The following is an 11,104-nucleotide window of genomic DNA, read 5'->3' on the forward strand; positions in this document are numbered from 1 at the left end:
ATAAAAAACACCAATTTGGGATGAAATCTCCATCGAATATTTTGAACATTAAATGAGTCATAAAGTCGTTGGCTTTCATTTATTACTAATTTGATTTGATTTGGTCTTATAAAAATAACTTTTTTCTCTAACATAACCAAGAAAGGCCTATTGATTTTCCTTTGGGGGTTGACTTTCAACATCTATAATATGCTATGTGTGTGGTATAAGAAGAAATATATTTTCAATTTTGCCACTTTGATGTTAGTTTATTTGCTTAGTTCTTACTCCGTTTATTTTTATTTGTTCACTTTAGAGTTTACATGTTTTTTAAAAAATAATAACTAATTTGAATATTTTATCACAATATTCATATTAATTGATGTATAGTTTTAAATCTTGAGAAGTGATTTGAAGATTTAATGATGAGGGTAAAATTTTAAAAAAATGACATGTTAAAAGTGACAAATCAAAATAAAAATAACAAAGGAAGTATTTATATCATCCTGAATTACATATTTAAACACAATTAGGAAATAAGTGGGTTGAGTCATAATTTGGAATAAACTTAGCAACGTAATTTATGATTTTAATTTAAACACGTATAAAAGTTATATAAAAGAAAATTGTAGAATTAACTACCTCGGAAATGAGTTGAAACTTTATGTAACCAACTAATTAAAATAAAATAATATTCTCTCTACTCCATTTCCTTTACTGTTCTTACTAAAAATAGATGATTCATAGTATTTGTCATATTAAAATATGAAGACATAATTAATCGTTTGTTAACGTTTATTCTTAATTATAAACACGAAGAGATTAATATGGTGCAAAAGAAAGAAGTACTAAATAGAGAGGAGGAATAAGTAAGGATAATTTAATCAAATTATCTTTTAGTTAATATTTTCCTTAAAGAATATGCAAAACAAAATATGACAAGTAAAATAAAACGCGATAAATATGGCCATGTTTTAGTTTGAAATATTTACTTCATTTAGTTAAAATAAATAGATCAGCTCTAATATCTTAAAGAGTGTTTGACTGCTTTAAAAAAAATCAGCATTTAATGATATTTTTCTACATAATCACAAATAATTTACATAATTTGAGTAGGCAAAGATTGGATCAGGCTCCCTCCATTATAGATTCTCTTCAAAAAAAATTCAAAGCACAATTAAATAATTGATATTTGTCTTATTTTAAATTTTAAAGGCTTAGATTTAATTAAATTAATAAATATTTTAACTATAGTTAAGATTTTAATTTGGAAAATCAATCTCCATGAAAATCTCAACAACTTCCACGAATTTAGGAATCTATTAGTATCAATTATTGTCAAGTATATTTTTGGGAAAATTGTTTGAAGTAGAAAACTATTAATTTAAATTAAATGTTATAGCCGTAGTTTATTTTAATTCTAATCGCAGCAAACATTCCCTTTTTTGCCATCTGATTCGATATATAATTAGCCATTTTCGATATACAATTAGCCATTTTATACATTTCGGTATAAAATGCGTTTGTGTTTGTATAAAACGAGAGAAAAGTGTATATACAAATACAAATTCATATATTTTCATCTTATACACTTATAATTATACAAATACAGATCTTATTATATAAATTACAATGTATAAATGAATTTATACAAAACTGAACAATTTGTATAAAACTGGATGTTTGTAGCCAATAATACAAATTAAAAGCTCCATAGCAAACATAAAATTTGTTATGGAGCACAATTATGCAAACTATAGCTATAACATACAAATATGATTTTTATGTTTGCTATATGCGAAAGTTGCTCTATATTTTTTCCATCTAGCTATAAAATGAGATTATGTAACTAAATGAATATTATAAAATTATTGCTTTTTAACCGTAGGAATAATATTATCTCCCACATTTGATTTTTTTGTGACATATTTCTGTAACTTTAAATTAAAAATAATTAGTTGAGGATCAATTACTAATTCAAATGAATACAATAAGCGGTTTATTCTTAATAAGTTTTAAATGAGATAAAATCTATGTCCCCGCAGATAATGTAGGAAAACTTTTAGAAATATACAATTATCTAACTTACATTACAAAAAAAATAGCATAAAACTTACTGTCACGCTCCGAGCCTACACCTTGGGCGGGACTGGCACTCGAGAACCATTGCTGGCCCCAAGCGAACCCTTGGTCTGTCTTACTTACTCAGCGGAAGACTTAACTTAACAAAGATAAATCTATGTAATAAACTGGAATGTTATAAATGAACATTCAACTGGCCATTACGGCAAACTCAAGTCTCAACATAAGATAATGACAATGAAAGGACTAAAGAGCTAACATTTGATTGTCTATGAAGCCTCTAAAACAACTAAGATGGGTGTTGGGACAAGACCCACGACATCCTAATGAGCTAATAATAAAACTGAAAGCAATAAAAGGGATCCTCCGGAAAGCAAGAAGGCTCACCACAAGACTCTGAGTGCTCAACTGGATCAACGATGCACTGGATGTTGATCCTGATTAAAACATGGATGTCAACTCTGTGTATTTTGGAAATACAATGGTACTCTGTATGTATGCAAAGATACAATATATATAACTCTGAGATGTATTTAAAAATACAAATAAACTGTGTATATAAGAATACACTTTCTTCTGTGGGAGTTTCTCTAACCGACAACCATCACGTAAGAGCTATTAAGTGGATCCACTAGTCTATGCTAAAAGGCACTAAAGGAATCATCTAAAAAATATGACTCTTTTCTATCCATGATGGCTACATGGTTTATGGATGCTGAGAGTTCTCCTCCATATTGGCGCTCAATACTACTCCTAAAATATAATACTAGATCTTATGTTTAAAAGCATACTTCTTTCTATGGTTTGAGATAATTGCTCAAAACTTAGCTCAAAGGCTATCTTTGAAATCAAAGTTTCCCTTCTTGCTTAATTGTGAAAACATTTACTCTTTTCTGAAAACTAGCTCAAAGGCTCTTTGGAAATCTCAGTTTCCGTTCTTATTTAAATGTGAAAACATTTTAAACTCTTTGGGAATACATAGTCCCCATATACTTCTTTGAAGAAATGAACTTAAATCTTTACTCTCTACTCTTTACTCAACTTGAACTTTAAGTATTGAAACAAAGTTAAAAGCATTTGCAAAAGATTGTTTGAAAGGACTCTAAGAACTTCCTAGACTTGGCTCTTAACTTTCCTTGAATTTGAATTTATAAATTCAAGGTTATGATTCATGTTTCTGGATGATTTCTAGATATTTAGAAGTCATTTAGAGTAGTTAGAATCAATAGGAAGTGTTAGTACACTTTAGAGGGACTTAAACGGGCTAAACATCGAAAAACTGGTGAAAAACGACAATCCGGACGCATCCCTGGCACGCCGCGCCAGTCCCAACTTACTAGGGCTCCAAAATGGTGCACTGCTGGCGCGCCGCCCCAGCCTGCCTGGCGCTATGGGGGCGCGTCGTGCCAGCCTCCCTTCAGGCAAAATTTGACGAACCTTTGGTCTCGTTTTCTGATCTTAAATCGATTAATTTCGTCTCCTTTTCTCAAATTCACTTTAGAATTAGATACCCAAGACATATACACAAAATCTAACTCAAACAACTCAAAGAAACAACACTTTAATATCAAGAAACTCCATATTCTCAACTCATATTCAAGAACGAAATCAATTCAAGAACAACTATCAAGAACATCAAATTCTCAATCTTTTTAGGACGAAAATATGTTGAATTAAACATGCTTGGCGTGTGGGTTAACTAACCCAACGCTATGTGATCTCACATACCTCGTAGGGATCACCCCTTGACGAAATCCACAAGCGATTCCTTACGAAGACGACGAATCTTGAACTTTCTTCTCCTTTCTCCCTTTTTCTCTTTTCTCCAAGCCCTAGCGTGAACTTCAACATTTGTAAATTGACTAAAATCTGATTTGACCCTTAATTAATTCACTAAAACAAATTAAATTAGTTGTGTAAGGAAAAGACCAAACTACCTTTCAAAATCCAGATTGGACTTTCCTTATTTGAACAGCCCAACTTCGAATGGGCATATCTCACTCATACAAACTCGGAATTGCGCAAAATTGGCGGCGTTGGAAAGATTATTCCAAGATCTTTCCTATGATATCTGGAAACACACCTAAATCATTCTGATGTAGAAGTTATGGTTGTTTGAAGTTGACCAAAAATCCAACTTAACATACTTAACAAATTTTCCAGATTTTTTTATATTCTTTCCAAAAATGACTATTTCCGCTTTTTAACTTCTTTCTAGTTCTTTCTAGTTACGGGGTGTTACAATTACATTATAAATCTTTAAATATACAATTATCTAACTTACATTGCAAAAATATAGCCTAAAACTTACATTATAAATCTTTCGGCCAAAACACAATTCGGTATACAATATTATATACACGGACCACGGTATACAATCATATATAATTTTTATATATTTATTTTATTACACCAATATTTAAAAATTTGATATAGAATATTTCTATACTCAATATACAATATTATACAAAATTATAAGAGATATTTATGCACTCATATACAATAATTTACAAAGATTATACATTGTTACACAAAAAATGGACTTCGTCTTCTTCCTTGAATCCAAGTATCGGATTCATCCAAAAACACCTCAAAACCTGGATCAAATTACCCAAAAATTCATATTTAGGCTCCTCAATTTGTACCTATCTTTTGCAACATATCCACTCGAAATGAAGCTTATTTGCGGAAATTCATATTTGAAACTTCGAGCTTCGATAATGACTGTCTATGATTTCAATGAAATGTCAATAGTGTGTTATGACTTTGTGTTATGATTCATGTCTAACTTTAATGACTTATGTGTATATTTCTATTACTGTAATGTTTAAGATCCGTGATTAATCGAAGTATTATTGTGTTGTGTCGAATTTAGCTCGTGGAAAATGTTTGATACTAATAAGTGATAAGGGTTATGAGTATAATATCTTTGATAACTAATATTTAGTAAGTTGAGAAATAGATGGTGCGTAATAATAACGTTACCTAATAATAGTGATTGAGTAATGTAAAGTGTGATATATTAATATCTTTTATTCTTATTGATTTTTATGATGTGTAGCGTGAAACTAATCTTAGTCGGCATATGATGCCTATAAGTACGTGTGGTGCACTGATACTATTCTTACTATACCTTTTTATTGTGTGTAACTATGTTTCAAGCTGTTTGAAAGTGTGGAGACGACAGGCATTCATCATCAGCTTGTGCCTACTCTTTCTTTGAAAGGAAGTTATATCTTTATATTTTTTTTTATCAATACTCTATGTATAAATCCTTGTACATGTTCGGACTAGATTTTTGGAAAGTGTCAAAAGACTTTTATAAATAATAATGAGTGTTGCTTTATTTAATTATGTTTGCCACATGTATTTTCTTCTAATTAAAAACTTTTTTACAAAAGAGAGAATTTGTGGTAATAATTTATCTATCAAACAAGAATCGACTAGATGTCCGGGCGATCTAGTAATTTGGATCGTGACACATTCAACATTTGATTTAGCTTTATCCCCCTCTAGTGGTATTTTAGTGATACGTTCTATAAGAACTGGACGATCCTATATGGTCAAATACCTAGAGACAAACTCCTATGTTCCTTTCATTACGGTATTTCCTGAACAAGTTCCTGAATAACAAGTCTAAAGGTTTTCTTCTTGATGAGATTGATGTTGATGATAGTGACAATCTTGATGCTAGTGATGATATTGATCATGACCTTGATATGGAGCTAGAACTCCTAACTAGGATGAATGGGTTGTGGATATGATACTGGAAATAGATTGATGTGATATCACCCTTCAATTTGAATTAGCAAAAGCAATGTCTCCTTGCATAATGTGTATTCCAAACATTCATGATTAGGATGTGAATGAGTAGAATGACTTAAACCTTGGTCAAGGATTTTTTTTCTTTGCATCTGCTGTTGTTGATGTGTCTATTTCCATTGTCTTTTTTTAGTAAGATCAGTAGGCGATAAGCACACATCCGAATCCAAAAAAGTAAAGATCAGAGTTGGCTGACAATTTTTTTTATTATTTGACGATTGTGTACACTTATGTGAGTGTTGGGAGACAACATTGAAGTAGATCATATGAATATGATACCAAGACATGTCCATGAACTTTTAATGAAAATTTTATGATGCATGTACAAGTGGTTAAATTCAATTCTTGAATAAAATATGTCTTGTGATAAGCATATTGAATGTAGACTGATTCATAGAAGTGAATGCGGTATTAGGCGATGTATGATTGGCAAATACCACAACTCACTTCTATGGGAGGTTTGAAGAAAATAAAAAAAATAAATTATGATATATCATGGACTGTCAAAGGGTAAAAGTAAGAGATAAGTATATTTTTTATCATGACCGTATTTATATAATTTTCTCCTTGAAGGAGATGTTCACCATACAAATGGTATTATGAAATAAGTGATAGTACATAAAATTAATTGAAAGATCTAAAGAGCTAATTTATTATTATCCGGGTGAAAGAATTTGCTCATAATATTGATGTTGTAGTAAACCTCGAAAGAAACTTATTAAGTTTTAAAGACATTGACCAAAAGATGAATTATATTGAGAATATACATTATGAAAAAGTTTAATATCTTCATGTCAGTACAATCAAAACAGGTTATAAATATTTATGTAAGAGGTCTCCCAATACCGATCATGACTCATAGCATTGAGAAATCTCTCGTAGGGATAGTCAGGGCCCTCAATTCTGTCCATTATTAGTCTACATTTCAGAAACATGGGCTAGAAAATCATAGAAGGAGTGCGTGTTATAGGAAAAATCTGGCTTTGGGGCAGCTTGGGAGACTCTAGTGCTTTCGCCCTTTCACTATATATAGTAACTAGGGTGGCGCTATAGTGAGGGGGTGCGATATGACGCCTATGCAAAGTTCCATAGAAGATGACGTCATAGCGCTTGTTGCCCTCTATAGTGACACCTACTATAGTGAGATGCAAGGTCTCTATAGTGGCCTCTTCATCTTCCAGAACTCTAGGGGGCATGTTAGTGGCGCCCCTTGGCCTAAAATTTCCATTCTCATTTTTTTTTTCTACATATCAGTGTTCCTGAAGTGCTCCCTTACTTAAATACGCAAAAATCTAGTCATTTCAATCCCTAAATCACACATGAATCTAAGTTTTTATCAAGAACAACCCTTTAACTTCTCCTGTCATTTTGGAACTTTTTTCGGCCCTATTCCCCGTGATCCTTGTGCTTAGAACACTGTAGTAGAAATGTAAACATAAGGGAGATCCTCATGGTTCGGGGAATTCGATAATCAAATCATTCTATTTTCAAATTCAAATATCAACCCAAAATTCCATTCTACCCTTCTTAGCATGCAATCGTTCTTAAGTGTAAAACGAAGTAAGAAAAAATGAAGTTTGCGGTGGTTACCTTAGTTTGACGTTTCTGAACGAAGTGATCAGAGAGAAGAGAGAGTTTTGATCCGCGTCATGCAGCTATAGCGGCTGTGCAGCCGCTACACCGACATCCATGTGGCAGTTATAACGGGGTAGAGTGAAAAGTGTGGGGGGGGGGGNGGGGGGGGGGGGGGGGGGGGGGGGGAGATGGAGATTTTTGTTCGTGGTTTCGTGCGTCTGAATTTCCTTTTTTGGTAATCTTAAATATGCGAGGACGTGGTTGCACTGCATCACTTTCATAGAGTGAGTGCATTCTTGACTTGTCAAAATCATTTACCAATCTTTCTTCTTTCCACCTAGGATTCATTTAGGGACTAACAATGAGTAAATTGATATCAATTGTAATAATTCAATCTATCATTATTAAAGGTCATCTCATATGAAATCCCAAAGTTCTTTAAATTTGGTGCAATATTTTAAAATTTTGTGCACACGATGATTTTGGACCATTTTGATTTTGGGGCTAGGTTGACGGCATCCTGCCACAGTGGGAGGTTTCCCACTTTGGCGGCGCTGCTATAGCGCCTGCACGACCATTATAGCGGGCTGATGAAAAATCTGCAACTTAATTAATGTGTCTTCTTTTATTTTTTTCCACTTTTTAAAGGAGAAAATATACGAGGGATACTCTAAAAATCCTCCCAAGGCATCCGAGGGTAGGTTTTCCTTAAGCTGAGTAGTTAAAACTATTTTACTGCATCATAGGTTGTTGATGTTTGAAGATTGCATGCATAGGCCTTCGGGCACAGAGTCTGAATGATTTTAGGTTGCTATTTATTATTGTTAATTAAATCGAGAGATGAGATAATGACTAAGGGGTGGTTCTCTAGTTCTTGATTGGTAATCTTGAATTTTCATGTTAAAGAGGTTTGGTGGTAATTTTAAAAGTTAAATATTATGAAATTGCTGAGTTATATCAATTTCTAGGACTTTTGGTAATCAAGGGGAATGAATGTGTACTCCTAATGGGTTCAGTGTAGGGTCATTGTTATATTGATATGATTTGTGTTGATGTATGTATGCATATTTATTGCTTATTAGTATCACTCGTGTAATGCATGTTAGGTAAACCATAAGGCAGGATATGTAATGACATCTTGTTGATAATCTTATGCGATAAACTTGTTTACTTTACTTATAGTTTCAAGTGTTATTGTTTATTATGATTGTGCATGATTATCTATGGTTGGTGGTTGGATCGGGTACCATGTTGATAAAGAAATACTAATGGTTGGCTCAAATACTAAGCCTAATATAAATACTAACTCTGATTGGCTCATATACTGCACCGATACACTAATAGTTTGTATTTGGTTCCTTGAGATAATCGAGCAAGTGCATTTTAGTTCTATGAATGAACCAGTTTTATCTGTTATAGTGTGATGTATGTATGTTGGATCCTTAAGTGGTATGTGTTACTTGAAAGGTGAGTTGAACTCAGGTATGGCTTGTATGTGATCATGTGATGCATGTTTCATATGAAGAATAAGTTAGGATAAGGATGGGGATTCAGGGCTATATTATACTTGTAATTATAAAGGTATGTTATTGGTTACTGAAATGGTAGTTAATAAGTCATGAAGATGACCGAAGGTATGGTGTGTGGGTTAAGTGCTGGGACCGGTTATACTGGTCCAATATTTTAGAACTTTTATGATAATGAGGGTGTGAGTCAAGATAGATGAGTTGGTTTGAGTTAAGATATATGAGTTGGTCTAAGGCTCCAGTTTCAGGTACTATTCCAAAAGGGCTAGAGTGTGGACATGAGAACTTGAGAGAGAATATAGGTTGGTGGACAGGGCTAGGGGATGCCTTGTATTTAGGAATATCTATGTGATAGAAAGACTAGGTTATGATTTGATATTAGGGTGGCATAACAAGTAGGCATGGGAAGCCTTAGAATAGTAAGAGTGTCGAATGTTTAAGATATAGATGGCAGTAGGATGAGGTAGGAGGCTGAGATCAAGGTGCATTAGTTTATGGGCATTATACTTGGGAGGGTAAAAACATGTGGATAGAGAAATGGGTGTGTAACTTTCATATTGCATGTTTGTTTCTGAATATCTACTCTATATTATGTTGTAGGTTCGGATCGACCGATGATGCCTACCAGTATGTATTGTTTGTACTGATACTACTTTTTTCGATGCCAGTTAATATAGTCTGGTTGCAGGATTCAGTGATATTTGATAGGTGAAGGAGATGGTGATCTCCAACAACTTCTACTCCTCTTTTCTTATGGTAGGAGTTGTGTCTTATTTCCTTTAAACATTGTATTGTCTTAGTAGCTCTCGTACCTGTTTGGGCTAGTTCCTAAGGTAGTATTAGTGTGTGTCTTTCCAAAAATAACATTGGTTTTAAATCAAGTGAAGAGTTTTTCAATATATTTATAGGGTGTAAGATCTCAATTTGATTACTTTCCGCATATCTTAATTGATTTTGTGGTTGGGGGTTCTCCTATCTCAATGTTAGAGTAGGTTTCTGTGCGGTCAAGTAGGTTGGATCATGACAACCATTCTCTCCATCAAATTCAAAACTCATATACATCTATCCCTAATTAAGTATTCAAATCTCCCTTAAAAAAAAAAACTTCACCTCTCCAAGAATAGACACTATTTTATTTTGATAAGTTGGAAACAATTTGTATTTTAAGGAAAAAAGAGAGGTAATTTTAGAGGCGTGGATAATAAAAAAGGAGAACCGACTAAATTCAGTGAAACAAAATGAGCTACAAAGATTTTTTCATAATTTGTTTTTCAGGAAATCTAAGTTGCATGACTATTTGTTTATTACACATGAAAAAGACAAAACTCTCTACTATCTTCCAATTACTAAAGCATCCAAATTCAGTTTCAAAAGAGGACAATTCTCAATCCTAAAACTGGGAAAAGAAAACTATAGTATCTTTTTCCAATTCAACAAAGCCAAAAATTTTAAACCCAATAAATCAACTCACCATAAATAAAATAGGGAAAAATGTTTGAAATATATCTGAACTTTAATCGAAATTGTTGTAATAATACCGAACTTTGGAAATGACCTTTTACACCATGCACTATTTAATAGTGTATTTTAAAGGTATATGTGTGCCCACGTGGACATCATAAATATTACATCATTATAAATAGTAACGTGTCCACGTGGGCACATATATACCTTTAAAATACACTATTAAATAGTGCATGGTGTAAAAGGTCATCGATACAATTTGGTATCGTAACAACAATTTCGGCCAAAGTTGAAGTATTTTTCATACCTTTTTCCTAATAAAATACGATAACACAAAATCAGTTTAGAAAAAATTGGTCCAACACAAAATAATCGCTCAAAAATTTAAAATGGTGAAAATCAAATCTTCTATTTTTTTCATTTAATCAAAATCGCAAATTCGAGCAAATATTAAAAAAATTCACAAGAAAAGAAATAATCAAGGGTAAACCACATAAATCCCACTAGTTTAGGTCTTAATTATTAAGATTCTCAATAGTTTCAAATATTACTTCCTGTACCATATTTTATGCTTAGGATACATGAGTCTGAATCCATGAGATACATGCAGTATCTGCCGAATTTTAAAATTGAGATACAAAATTTATTTATTTAAA

The sequence above is a fragment of the Solanum stenotomum genome, chromosome 11, assembly GCF_019186545.1.
Source record: "Solanum stenotomum isolate F172 chromosome 11, ASM1918654v1, whole genome shotgun sequence".
Classification (NCBI taxonomy): domain Eukaryota; kingdom Viridiplantae; phylum Streptophyta; class Magnoliopsida; order Solanales; family Solanaceae; genus Solanum; species Solanum stenotomum.